The sequence below is a fragment of the Cibotium barometz genome, chromosome 52 (genome assembly GCF_041138505.1).
Source record: "Cibotium barometz isolate CiBa-2024 chromosome 52, ASM4113850v1, whole genome shotgun sequence".
NCBI lineage: Eukaryota > Viridiplantae > Streptophyta > Polypodiopsida > Cyatheales > Cibotiaceae > Cibotium > Cibotium barometz.
The window spans coordinates 26,404,473-26,420,182 of NC_141097.1; positions in this window are offsets into that span (position 1 = coordinate 26,404,473).

Sequence of the window (15,710 nt, forward strand, 5' to 3'; positions counted from 1 at the left end):
GATCATAATTTATGAAAGGAAAGATGAAAGGCTCCGAAGAAGCCAGAATTGCAGCTCCAAACAAGAGGGCGATTCTTTGTTGGAAGAAAATCTTCCGACTCAGATTTATGTGAACGGAAACATACGGCGAATGTTGAAAAGGTTCATCCATTCAAATTGGGTGATTTGGATGACGGAACACATTAAAGTAAAAAAATATAGCAATCACTTACAAGAGGATAAGACACATGGGATTGGCCTTTCGAGATTAAGAGGAATTAATCATAATTAAGAAGAAATAATGGCCAAAAGTCTATAAAAACAGAGATACACAGAGAAATATGGTTTTTAAATCCATATAGACTATATAAAAGAGGATTATATAAATACGTAGATCTTGAAGAGAGCTTCACGCCTATATAAAAACTTTCAAAAACGGGCAATCGAGCGAAAAGTTATGAGCATTTTACTACAAGACTATAAAACTGCCAAAATTCGCCTAAAAGTTAGCAACTTTGGGAGAAATTCTGATCATCCAATGAAGTAAAGGATTAAGAAATTAGTTACATGAGTGGAAAGAGCATATAAAGAGCTTCCTAGCCATATGATCAATTTTAGAAACTAATACCCAAGTGATGAGTAATTACCGGTTGAAATTTGGGTATTAGACCACAAAAACTGCACTTCTCTCTTTTTGCATGAAACCATAATTTTCACATAGCCTCTTGCCTTTCATCTCTTTCATGATTCAAGCTAGAGGGTAAGGGCTAACATTGCTCAGCGGACACTCGTAAATATTTACCTATGGTCCCCAAAGTCTTTCCACATGCTCATTACCTCGCTAAAACCATTGGTACCTTCAAAGGAGGGCGGCAATAAGGCAAGGGCTACCTTGAGAAGTCACAGGCCCACCAAGATAATAACTCCTTATCCCACTTATCATGAATCACCAAAGAGGTCTAAAATTGGGTTAAGCATGAGGAGCTAATCCTAAATGAGACATTCACATGTAAAGAGAGTGTTTGAATAAGGGTTTAAAGATAAGAGAATGGCAATGACACAAAATGCTCAATTGAGGAGGCTTCATTCATTGATTTGAAAGGGAGAGGAGAGCTCCTTTTATAGGTGGAGAATCACCCTCTCTTCTTCCATTGTTACAAATTACAACATAAAAATCTTCAACCCTTCAATGACATAAGGGTAGATGTCACCATCAATTGTCCTCTTAGGCTAAGTCTTCTATTGATTATTAAATTGAAGACTTTTTGACTTTGAAAGTGTGATGAGATAGTAGCCAAGTCTAAGTGGCGTGTAGGTGGAGATCCCACTTACACATGGCAAAATTCTCCTCTTCCATGTAGGCATTCTAGAATAATCTTTCCCAATTATGCACCTACACACACTCCTCCACATGCCTTCCACACTCCCCAACTTGTAGCCTTATGGTGAATACCATATTAATAATACAATTAAAATCCATGTGAGCTTGAAGGCCCACTTTTATTCTCCACATCACTAGCCTATCTACCATACCAAAGTATTTATCAAGCATACTTTTGGCATTTACAATGTGTGCACCCTAAATCAAATAAAACCATTATATTTGAAGATAGAATGCTGTTATCAGGGTAGCTGCCAAGCTGCCGCATCACCACGCTATTATTCCATTATGGGCGCCACAATCTTCTTGGACAAGCTTCCACCTTATTACCATTGAGAAACCATCAAAATATGCACAAAATTGAAAATGAAAGATATCAATTTTTCATGTCACAGTATGTCTAAGAGTAGTGTGAGGAATGAGCTCTAGTTACAATTATTTAGAGTACATGTGAAGGATGTTGAGAGATGGTATGTCTAAGGGTAGTGTAGAATGAGCTCTGGTTATAATTATTTGGAGGACATGCGAAGGATGCTGAGAGATGCAATCTTCACCTGCTGCGACATTATCTTTGTATACAAAAAGAAAAGAGAGGAGCTTGGGGCTTCTTGAGTGGTGGTAGAGAGGAGCTTGGAGCTTTCATGAGATGACGATAAATTCAAGGTCCCCTATACTGGAGAGCATACCACTGCATATAGGCATGGCAGAGTCCAGGCTTACATGCACCCCCCTCCCCGACACATAGATGGTCTCACCACATACATTTTCTTATAGTTCTTCAGTTTTAAAAATGATTTGTAGAATAAAATGTAGGATTGGCAAATCAATCGACTCATAGTCTTCCAAATAAATGGAGCCTTGCACATCTAGATCAAAACGAGTTTGATTTTTTTGCGAGCTTTATTTGGCGAGCTTTTTGGAGATAAGATAGTTTTATGCGAGCTTGTAAGAAAAATGATACATTTTGGTGAGCTTTTATATAGTAAGTATTTATGAAAGAGAAATAAATACATTCACATACATACATACATATATACTGCATATTCTCAAACACACCTACCTACCTACCTACCTACCTACCTACCTACCTTCCTACATATATACATACATACATATATACACACATTTGTACAATACATACATACATTTATGCATGCATACTCCCCAAACATATACATGCATGCATACATACATACCTACTGATAGCCATTTTTTCGGCTATCCACATTACCACAAGGAGCTACCTCGGCCAAGGAAAATCATATAAACTCTTTGTCATAAATACCTTTTCACTGTAAATAGGCGTGTGTGCGTTAGGGACTTTACCCATATCTTCTATATATATATATATTTTGCTAGCTACTCATCAAAAATAAATAAAATTATTACGGCCCATTTTGTGTAAATATTTCATTTCATATAAGGGCCTAAATATGGGGGTCTCTATTTTCTCTAGTTATGTAAATACTTCATTAGGTGTGTGTATTACAAAATCTAAATATATTTTTATTTATTTATTACTATTATTATTATTCTTCATAATACTTTTGGACCATCATTGTACATATGCTTCAACTTCACCATACATAAGTAAATCCTATGCCCTCACATTTCTACCCATACCATGTAGAAAGCCTACTACCCAAATCACTTTTTCCCTTAGACTATTTCATCTTTTATTCTCTCATCTACCGTAAAATAATGAGGGTCTCCCTCCCTTTTGACTTCCATAGTTTAGTATTTTTGTATATATTTTTTACTATTAAATATTTTATATATTTTCATTAAATACTTTTTTATATATCAATTATTTTATTATTTTATTCACAATTAGATCTCTTTGTTTATTATATTTTCCTATCATAGTAACCATATTGTCATATATGTTGACTAGTTAAATACTAGCTTGTTTTTTCTTATTATGTAAATTCTTTATAAAATAGAAAAAATCTCCTTCATGCAAGTGTCCACATACACTTGAGTCTCTAAGGTCAGGGTATGATGTATTGGGGGGCTCACTCTTGGAGCTATCAAGAAATTCCACCAATGGGGACCCACACAAAGATTTTAAAAATTTTAAAAATATATGATTTTGCTGAATTTTTGGCGCCCGCCTCCACTCCGAATTTGGACTTGTCATCAAAAGACAAAAGTTAGCTCGCAAGCTCAAAAATATGCTCAATTTTTTTGAGAATTTTTGGAGCTAATGGCGGTGAGATATGAATTTTTTATTGGACCCCAGTCTGCCCACTTTTTGGCAAGGTACACCTAGTCTCTTCTCACCTCCCTTACACATTCATCACCTACACACTTACTCATTCCTTTCTCACTCCATCAAACCTGCAAACTTCATGTCCTCTCTCACCCTCTCCACCTTTTCCCTCTCCTTCCATCTCCATTTGCTCTCATATCTACTCTACACCCATACCTCATCTCCATTTCTCTCCCTACTACTCCCATATTTTTCCAATCTCAAAAATACATAAAAAATCATCATGAATGTATCATATTAACCTCTGCAAATATGGGGTTTCCATCTACAAAAATCCCCATGTTCTTCACCTCAATCAACTTTTGTGGCGTCAAATGCAAGAAGGAGACCGGCGGTTAACTTAAAGATCTACACATGGGAGAATCCAAGCTTCTTCGAGCTTTCAACCACATAAAGGATCTTTCCAAATCTTTACTCCTCACACTCATTTTGTACATTGTATTACTAACCTTTTATAGTGATTACTAACTACTAACCACTAACATTTGTAAATAAGCACCCACTCTACTACTTTTGGAGTAGGCATTACTACAAGTTATTTGCTTAAACCTCTACATCACACTCTCCTCTCATCTTCAATAATTCTCTCACCTTGAGCCCACATCCATGTGACTCAAGGGATAAGAAGAGGCCCACTCTCATTTCAAATTAAAAAATCCATAACCTATGATTTTTCATAATAAGATTGATTAGGCTTAATCCTAATTGGGGCTTCTCAAACCTATAAATAGAGCCCCCTCCATTCCTTGAAAAAGGGGAGATTACACACATTGTACACCACTCCTAACTCTAGTGTGTAAGGAGATAGTGAGGCTTGAAGCTTGAAGCTAGTTATGTCATTGTGAGGGTTTGAGTGATGCCATACTCCCTATCATAATTGTATCTTGCCTTTGTGCATCAATAAGATTAGTAGTTTGGGTGCAATTGTGTACAAAATCTTGGACTCCTACATCTCCAAAGTTTATTTAGCGAAGCGGTCCGATTTTTGATTTAAGGTAAATTTGATTCTTATATTTTGTGGTGTGATTTTATGCTTGGAGGCTTGAGGGCTTGTTTTTGATTTGTTGTCTTTCAATTCATGGTAAGAGGGTTGTATGGTGAGAGGGCTCCCGTAACCTTAAGACCAAGTGCATAGCGACAACAAAATCAAGCTTATATTGTCTCTCTAAGTTCTTCTCCAAGTTTGGTGTGCATCTATTTGTGTTATGCTAGTCTCCTCCACACATAATACCATGTGTTATGAGTGTTTGTTGAGAGTGTGTGTGTCTTTTGATTGATGTATATGGTTAGCTTGTATTGATTGGCTACAAGGAAAGATCTTTGGTGTCCTAGTTCACACACATAACTAGGTGGTGCCCCTTTTCTTGTTGGGTGTGTGGTTTTGGGGTTCTTATGTTTGTGTTGCATTGTGCCCCAAGCCCATTGAGCAACACGGGAGCCTTGAGGAGTGCCTAGAGGCCGCTCTTCTTGTTGCCCGCCCCCCGGACTGCCTCAATTTTGGTGCCCCCACTGAGGAACGAGCAGTTTTTGAATGGGTATTTGAGGTACATCGATCTCTCTAACACATAAATTTCCTTGTTTGCTTGTTGGGTATCATATTTTAAGAAGGAAAGTGGTACTTTTGTGTGATCTTTCATGAACAATCCACCTCCTCCTAATCCTCTTGGGATTCAATTCAACTAGTTTCATTGGGTGCACTCCATTAGAGTGAATGTTTGCATTGATAGAAAGATTTTTTACCAACAACGCATGGTTCTTCTTTTTGGTCCAGAAAGACTAAGTGACATTTTAGCATCACCTAATCCTGTCATACTTCCCATTGTAGATTACACCATTTCCTTTGATGTGCATATTTTCATCTTGTTTTAGCTTAGTTTTATGAATCAAGAAGACTTATACCGTAGGCCAATCCCTTATGCTAGGCAAGAAATACACATAGTTGTTGGTAGTAAGTTACAATTCCAGTGTGTCATTCGTCGTATGTTTGGACCTAGGCAAGTAGCAGCCATTAATGCCTCAGTTAATCCATTTATTTTGCCTTGATTTGTTATGACATAAGCTTTGACGTCTACATTTTCATTCTACTTTGAAAAAGAAAAAAAAAAGAAAAAAAGAAAAAAGAAAAAAAGGAGTGAGAGAGAAAGAGAGTGAAGGAAGACCTTTGTGCAATCATATTTGCGCTTCCTTCTTCTCAAGCATGGATACCACTAGGCAAATGAGTGGCTATCCCTTATTCTTTGGAGAGCCCGGCGAGGATGCCGAGTTATTCTTATCAAACTTTAGAATGGCACTCCACATAAAGAGAGTGGTAGGAGACCAAGAATGCTTAGACATGTTTGAGTTGGTCCTACGAAGAGATGCTTCCACTTGGTTTCAATCTCTATCTGCACCCGCACGACTAGATTACAAGGGGGTCATGCAACTTTTTAGAGACAATTACTTCACTCCTTTGAACACACAAAAGCTATGGCAAGAAATAGTTGCTCATAAGCAAAAGGATCTAGAGGACTACTTGAGTTATAAGCAAGAATTCTTACGTCTTTGGACTCTTTGGTTGCATAGTCTTCCTAACCCTGGAGATGGTGCAGAATTCTTGAAGAAGGAGAGATTTATTGCAGGGATGTACCCATCACTAAAATTGCAAGTAGAGTCAGGAGAGCCCACAACATTTGATACTGCTGAGGCTAGGGCTACCAAGAAACTCCGAAAGATCAGGTGTATGCTTGGGGGGGGCTTTATCTTTGATGACTCAAAGCCTAGGGAAGAGGTACAGTCTTGCACTCGTAGAGAATTACCTGAGGTCACAGTCGAGGTGATAGAAAAGTTAAATGAGTCTTTAAATAACTTGTCTATCCACTTTGCACAAGCTGTGGAACAGAAGGGCCAAGCTAAAAGGGTTGAAGAACGAGAGCAACGACCTAGGCGACTCTTGCAATGTTGGAATTGTGGAGAGTCAGGGCATGGGATGTATAATTGTCCTTGGCCTCGTGGGGAGCCAGGGAAGCCTAACATGAATTATCCAGTGATGAATGCAGGTGAAGGCACTAGTCAACAACAACCGATGATTTTGCAGAGGCCCAATGCAACAAGACCACCTCCACGAGGAGTGGAAGGAATGCCACCCTTGCCGGACCCAAATGTACATGTGGTAGAGGTAACAAAGGCCAAGGAGGTAGACATTGAAGCAAATGGTGTCAAACGAGGGCGTGGAAAAGAGAAGAAAAAGGAGGGTGTGGCATCACAAAGTGACCATGGACGAGGAAAGAAAGTGAAGGAAAACAAGGAAGTCAAGAGGAGACGACGTCGTATAAACCTCCAAGATTTCCCCCTTGGACATGGTATGGCTCCATAAAACCTTTTGGAAGACATGAGAGGTAAGGGTCCTGATATCTCGTGGCCTCAATTTCTAGCCTTATGTCCACAAGTTAGGAGAGAATTAACAAAGGCCATGAGCACTAGGAGAAAAACAAAAGAGAATGTGCCTGTTGTAAAAATTTCACAAGCCGAGATGGATGAGGACATTACACCTATATTAGATTGCTACATCAAAGGAAGGCTAGTTAAGAAGGGTCTAGTAGATTGGGGTGCACAAATTTGCATCATGACAGAGGACCTTATGCAAAGACTAGGCATGCATATTCATGAAACACCTGAAATTAAGGTAAAAATGGCAAATAATAGCAAAGCAAAGTGTCTTGGGATTTGTAAGAATGTTTCTGTGGAAGTTTTTGGCATTAAGAAGGTTGTTGATTTTTATGTTATGTCTACCAAGGGAAGTGGTTATCCATTTATCCTAGGTAGACCATGGCTAATGAGAATGCGAGCTTTGCAGGATTGGAAAAATGGAAAGTTAATTTGCAAGAATGAAAATCGTAAGAAGATTATTTTTGACATGAAGGAGCAACAACAAGAGGAGATAAATGAAGAATCTTCTCAAGGCGAAACAGAGGAGGATTGGACCGATGACGCCTCAGAGGAAGAAAGCAGCAGTAGCACTATGGACGAGGAGTCTTCCATTGAAGTCATGGGGGTAAGATTCAGAGCAAAAGACAAAGAGACACCCTGTCAAGGTTTGGAGGAGGTAGGCTCTCAAGAAGACCAAATTGTGCATGATGAAGAAATGTTTGATGCTATGCTCTCAAAAACGCTTACATCGGAGGAAGGAGAGGAGTTTAAATGTGTACTAAGGAAATTTCCTAGGTTTTTTGCTAAAGATTACACAGATGTGGGTGGCGTAGAGGCCATTCAACACAAGATCGAGCTAAAGCCAGAAGCCAAACCTAAGGCACAAAAGCTACGAAGACTAGGAGTCATCAAGGAGCAAGCACTACTCAAAGAGGTGAGGAAGCTTCTAGCAGTGGGATTCATATATCCTGTAGAAAATTCAGAGTGGGTCTCTCCCGTCGTGGTCACTCCCAAGAAGAACGGCAAATGGAGGGTGTGTGTGGACTATCGTCCACTCAACGAGCGACAAAAAGGGACCACTTTCCTCTCCCATTTCAAGATGAAATCCTAAATGAGGTAGCAGGTCATGAGAAGTATACAATATGTGATGGCTACTCGGGTTACTTTCAAATTGGGATTGCATTGGAGGATCAATTGAAAACAACCTTCATCACTCCTTGGGGTTGTCATGCTTTCAGAGTCATGCCATTTGGTTTAACCAATGCTCCAGCGACATTTCAACGTTTCATGAACATGGTGTTTCAAGCATTCTTTGGGAAATCCATTAGAGTGTTCATAGATGATTTTTGCATCTATAGCTCTAAGTCATTGCATGTGCAGAGGGTGGAAGAAGGCTTGAGGAAACTCTACGACATGGGGGGCCAACTCAATCCCGACAAATGTCATATTGGTGAGGATGAAGTAATCTTGCTGGGTCATAAGGTTTCTTCCAAAGGCATTGAGGTGGATCCTACAAAGGCAAAGGCTCTTATCGACCTACCATCTCCAAAGAGTCTCAAGGAGGCCATCTCATTCATTCAAAAGGTGAAGTACATGTCACACTTCATTCACTTAGCCTCAGAGTTACTTCACCCCTTGCAAAAATTGACTCAACAAGTAGAGTTTGCATGGTCTAATGAGCTTGAGGAGTACTTTTGTAACATTAAAGTCATTTTGTCAGAGCTACCAACACTCATGCCTCCTTGTTGGGAGTACACTTTCTTTGTTAGCTCTAGTGTTGGAAAGGAAACAGTGGGTGCAGTTTTGTTACAGCAAGATCCCCACAGTACTAGGATGCGGCCCATCTACTTTGTTAGTAGGGTCATGAATGTCATGGAGAAAGGCTACACGAAAGCGGAACTCATGATGCTTGCTCTCATCTTTGTAGTGAGAAAATTTAGATCCTACTTGTTACCAAAACCTTTTGTAATTCTCACTACAGAAAATTTGTTTCCTTGGGTGTCTTCTCAAATGACTATCAGTGCTAGAATCACAAAGTGGGTTATGGGATTGCAAGAATTCCAATACTCTTTCAAGGTAGAAGATAGTGTGTGTGCACAATTGGCAGGGATTCTCACTTATAGAGTGCATGAAAAGGAGATTAAGGTGCCTAAAGTAAAGACCCTACCATTGCCACCACCCAAAACTATACCTAATGCATTCACCTTGTTCTTTGATGGAGCTTTTAGAAAAGCCACAGGTAAAGCAGGGGGAGAGCTGGTGCTGCTCAACCCAAATGGAGAGGTGGTTATGAAGGAGAAGGTCAACTTGTCAAGTTCTACTAGCAACAATGAAGCAGAGTACGACATACTACTTCATGGTTTGAAGGTGTGCATCAATCAAGGGATACAACGTCTCCTGGTAAAAGGGGATGCACTTCTTATTGTAAGGCAAATTTTAGGCATTTGGGCATGCAAGAATGAAAGATTAAGGCAAAAGGTTCATGCTATCCGTAGGCTGTTTAATCAATTTGAGGAGGTGCAATTGTATCATATTCCTAGGAAAATAAATGAGGATGCTGATCTACTTGCACAACAAGCTGTTGCATGTGTTAAGAAGGAAATGCAAGTAGTAGTCTTGGCTGCAGCAGCTATTAAGCAACCATGGTACCAAGGAATGGAGGCATTGGCTCCCATAGTAAGCTACATCTTGGAAGGTGAATTCCCACAAGACTTCACAAGGGCACAAAAAAGGAGGCTCATGAAGAGGGCAAGTTCTTTCTTGTTCTTAGAAGGTGCACTCTACCAAAAAGGAAAAGATCAAGTGTGCAGAAGAGTACCAACAACAAAGGAGATTCCAGCCATTTTTGAGGGTTTGCATGAAGAAGCATGTGGTGGCCATTTTGCTCAAGAACTAACTATGAAAAAGATTTTGCTTGCTGGGTATGTTTGGCCAAGCTTACATGTGGATGTCCAGCATTGGTGTAGGAGCTGTCATAATTGCCAAGTCAATGGTAATAAGAGGTTGCTACATGGTCCACGCCATTGCAAGTGGTCCATTTGAAAAATGGGGCATTGATGCTATGGGTCCACTACCTAGAACTAAAAATGGAAAATTGTACGTCTTAGTGGCCATAGACTACATGACTAGGTGGGTGGAGGCTCAAAGTGTGGCAAGGGTGAATGGAAAGACTGTAAGCAAATTTGTTTACACTCATATATGTTGCAGATTTGGCACCCCCTTGGAGATTGTTTCTGACAATGGTCCAGGTTTTAGAAAAGGTTTGCTCACCGAAGTTTGTGAAGAGCTTCATATTTCACATTGTCATAGCACACCCTACTATCCCCAATCAAATGGGTTAGTAGAGAAGGCTAATGGTGTCATTGCAGGAATTATAAGGAAGATGGTGGAGAACAAGACGAAGCTTTGGGACGAGTTTCTTGATGGAGCACTATGGGCATACCGGACTACCTACCGCGAAGCAACGGGGTTTACGCCCTTTCACTTGGTTTATGGTCAAGAAGCATTGCAGCCTATTGAGCTCAACATTCCAACAATGCGGCTACATGGAAAAGGTGGACTAGGAGATCAAGATGCATGGGTAGATCAACTTCTCACTTTAGTTGAGCTAGAGTGGAAAAGAGAAGCTGCATACGAGTGTTATAGAAGAAAAGCCATGCAAGCAGCAGAGAAGTTCAATGCAACTTTGAAAGACAAGGGCATCAAAGAAGGAGATCTTGTGCTAAGGTATGACAATCGACTTGATAATCGGTTTGATGCCAAGTTTGAAACTAGATGGCAGGGACCATACATTGTCAAGAAGGTTTTCAACTCTAGCTATTATCAGCTCATGGATTTGGATGGCAAAGAACATTCTAAGAGAGTTAATGGCTACAGACTCAAGCCATACTTGAGTCGCATTCTACCGACAGACTTACAAAAGCAACCACAAAAAGGAGATAAAAGGGCATGTAAGTTATGTGGTTTGAGTAATGGATGTGGTGTAAAACACAAGGAACAGAAGAAAGATGGACAAGAGAACCACATTACACGAAGGCCTACATTATGATGGTACATGAATATACCATCATCTAGGGGGAGGGCTAAATGATAGCCATTTTTTCGGCTATCCACATTACCACAAGGAGCTACCTCAGCCAAGGAAAATCATATAAACTCTTTGTCATAAATACCTTTTCACTGTAAATAGGCGTGTGTGCGTTAGGGACTTTACCCATATCTTCTATATATATATATTTTTTGCTAGCTACTCATCAAAAATAAATAAAATTATTACGGCCCATTTTGTGTAAATATTTCATTTCATATAAGGGCCTAAATATGGGGGTCTCTATTTTCTCTAGTTATGTAAATACTTCATTAGGTGTGTGTATTACAAAATCTAAATATATTTTTATTTATTTATTACTATTATTATTATTCTTCATAATACTTTTGGACCATCATTGTACATATGCTTCAACTTCACCATATATAAGTAAATCCTATCACTATGCCCTCACATTTCTACCCACACCATGTAGAAAGCCTACTACCCAAATCACTTTTTCCCTTAGACCATGTCATCTTTTATTCTCTCATCTACCCTAAAATAATGAGGGTCTCCCTCCCTTTTGACTTCCATAGTTTAGTATTTTTGTATATATTTTTTACTATTAAATATTTTATATATTTTCATTAAATACTTTTTTATATATCAATTATTTTATTATTTTATTCACAATTAGATCTCTTTGTTTATTTTATTTTCCTATCATAGTAACCATATTGTCATATATGTTGACTAGTTAAATACTAGCTTGTTTTTTCTTATTATGTAAATTCTTTATAAAATAGAAAAAATCTCCTTCATGCAAGTGTCCACATACACTTGAGTCTCTAAGGTCAGGGTATGATGTATTGGGGGGCTCACTCTTGGAGCTATCAAGAAATTCCACCAATGGGGACCCACACAAAGATTTTAAAAATTTTAAAAATATATGATTTTGCTGAATGTTTGGCGCCCGCCTCCACTCCGAATTTGGACTGGTCATCAAAAGACAAAAGTTAGCTCACAAGCTCAAAAATATGCTCAATTTTTTTGAGAATTTTTGGAGCTAATGGCAGTGAGATATGAATTTTTTATTGCACCCCAGTCTGCCCACTTTTTGGCAAGGTACACCTAGTCTCTTCTCACCTCCCTTACACATTCATCACCTACACACTTACTCATTCCTTTCTCACTCCATCAAACCTGCAAACTTCATGTCCTCTCTCACCCTCTCCACCTTTCCCTCTCCTTCCATCTCCATTTGCTCTCATATCTACTCTACACCCATACCTCATCTCCATTTCTCTCCCTACTACTCCCATATTTTTCCAATCTCAAAAATACATAAAAAATCATCATGAATGTATTATATTAACCTCTGCAAATATGGGGTTTCCATCTACAAAAATCCCCATGTTCTTCACCTCAATCAACTTTTGTGGCGTCAAATGCAAGAAGGAGACCGGCGGTTAACTTAAAGATCTACACATGGGAGAATCCAAGCTTCTTCGAGCTTTCAACCACATAAAGGATCTTTCCAAATCTTTACTCCTCACACTCATTTTGTACATTGTATTACTAACCTTTTATAGTGATTACCCACTAACATTTGTAAATAAGCACCCACTCTACTACTTTTGGAGTAGGCATTACTACAAGTTATTTGCTCAAACCTCTACATCACACTCTCCTCTCATCTTCAATAATTCTCTCACCTTGAGCCCACATCCATGTGACTCAAGGGATAAGAAGAGGCCCACTCTCATTTCAAATTAAAAAATCCATAACCTATGATTTTCCATAATAAGATTGATTAGGCTTAATCCTAATTGGGGCTTCTCAAACCTATAAATAGAGCCCCCTCCATTCCTTGAAAAAGGGGAGATTACACACATTGTACACCACTCCTAACTCTAGTGTGTAAGGAGATAGTGAAGCTTGAAGCTTGAAGCTAGTTATGTCATTGTGAGGGCTTGAGTGATGCCATACTCCCTATCATAATTGTATCTTGCCTTTGTGCATCAATAAGATTAGTAGTTTGGGTGCAATCGTGTACAAAATCTTGGACTCCTACATCTCCAAAGTTTATTTAGCGAAGCGGTCCGATTTTTGATTTAAGGTAAATTTGATTCTTGTATTTTGTGGTGTGATTTTATGCTTGGAGGCTTGAGGGCTTGTTTTTGATTTGTTGTCTTTCAATTCATGGTAAGAGGGTTGTATGGTGAGAGGGCTCCCGTAACCTTAAGACCAAGTGCATAGCGACAACAAAATCAAGCTTATATTGTCTCTCTAAGTTCTTCTCCAAGTTTGGTGTGCATCTATTTGTGTTATGCTAGTCTCCTCCACACATAATACCATATGTTATGAGTGTTTGTTGAGAGAGTGTGTGTCTTTTGATTGATGTATATGGTTAGCTTGTATTGATTGGCTACAAAGAAAGATCTTTGGTGTCCTAGTTCACACACATAACTAGGTGGTGCCCCTTTTCTTGTTGGGTGTGTGGTTTTGGGGTTCTTATGTTTGTGTTGCATTGTGCCCCAAGCCCATTGAGCAACACGGGAGCCTTGAGGAGTGCTTAGAGGCCGCTCTTCTTGTTGCCCACCCCGGACTGCCTCACTACATACCTACGTACCTACCTTTCTACATATAAACACATATTTTATGTCAAAGAAACTTAAATATAGGCACAAACATACCTATCTATGTACCTTTCTTCCAATACATACAATTTATGACAAGGATACTTCAACTTTTCATGCATACTCAAAGAAAAGACCAATATTTATTTCAACACAAGTAAAAACAAGTATACCCGGTTCATATTTTCTTACAAAAAGATTGAGTTCACATTTCCTTACAAGAAGATATATGGTTGGTACAACTCCTTTACCATAGCGTCGCAAGCTACCTACAATAAGACTTTAGAGTATGCGACAGTATACTCCATCCCAAAGCAAGACAAAAATATTGGGTTCAAATTTTCTTACAAAAAGATTGACTTCACATTTCCTTACAAGCTTAAGTAGGCACAAACATGAGAGGCTTGATTAAAGCTTAAGTATAGGCACAAACATCCTTGCTTCGAGGACGTGATAGTATATTGCTCACATCCTTTGGTGATAATGTCGGTTGATGCATTACCATATCCTCATTCTTATGTAATCCCAAAACTCGCAAGAAGACAAAATAGATATGCTTACATGCAACGTAAGACTTTCCTCTAGATTCTCTTTGCATGAAATCAGGACATGTACACCAAGGCTATACCTTGATGTGTATAAAATAGTCCTCTCCACTCTCACATGCCAAATGAAAAATAGAGTAGGGGGACGGCTGCATTGCTCTCTCATTAAGGACTGTCGCTGTCATGGCCTCGGCAGCACTACCAAATCCTCTTTTCTGCTTCTTTGGAAATCCAATGCCGCCACTTGGTTAATCTCTTTGTATTCTGTGTAGCATCATGTGGCCTCTTGTCACTTTCTTTGTTGCCCGTTTGCTTGTGTGGACGTTTCTCCCACCCCCTGACACAAAAGGTTCTTCATGAGTAACATCTAACTCGAACCCTGCCTTTACTAATTTCTCTACCTCTTGACTGGTTATGTTGGTCCCAACATCCACTTTCCACATATCTGGGTATGATGGCTTGTATATTATGTTTGGATCTACATGCCATGTGTGTGAAACATCTAAAGGACAAAACCACATCATTTGAGCCTTTGGCCCTCCTGGACCAGGATGTCGTCGCTTGTATATTATGTTTGGATCTACATGCCATGTGTGTGAAACATCTGAAGGACAAAACCACATCATTTGAGCCTTTGGCCCTCCTGGACCAGGATGTCGTCGCTCTGAGTAGAAGCTAGGGGCAACAACTCCAATAGAGCTTCCCTGTATGTATGAGTTGCACTTAAGTCTTCTATCAATACCTCCCAAACATTTGAATTTTAAGTTCAATGGGGTTCGTCTAATGGCCCACATTGTGCGTCCAACAACCTCTTCCTTTACATGCATTTGTCCTCCGCTCATTGTGCCATAATGTTGTTTAGGATCTTCAGATTCTATTGATCCTGGTGGATAGCTATTGGACTTTATCTTTTTGCTGCTGAGCATAAATGCTCTAGCAGGCTAGGGGTTGGGCAAAGTATGTCAGGCAAAATTTTGTAAAAGTGTTTTGGGCATATGTACATATAGATGCATGTTCATATAGCACTGGGATGCCCAATACTCCACCCACTGAAGTGGCAATGAAGCCTTTTTAACATGTGATGATGTGTTTGATGCAGATATGTTTGTTGGAAACGGTGCAAGACTATAACCATTGTAAGGTTACATCAATGGCATGATGTTTGGCAACAATGTGGGGTACACATTGTGGAACACCACCAGAGTTATGATCAAGGTTTGGCTTCCTTAAATCTGGGATCTCAAAGAGCAGGAGTGGATCAAATCTTTGTAGATGGCACGTATGCAATTGGAGATCTTCATCACCAATATCAAGCCAAAGGTGTGCATAATACTTAGGGTCTTAATATATAAAGGCCTTAATACATAAGGGAAATAATGGAATACCATGTAATTTTCTTAAAAAGGGTGGAGGAACTAAAATAGCAAGAAAAGAAAAGTTTAGACGGTGGCTGAGAAGG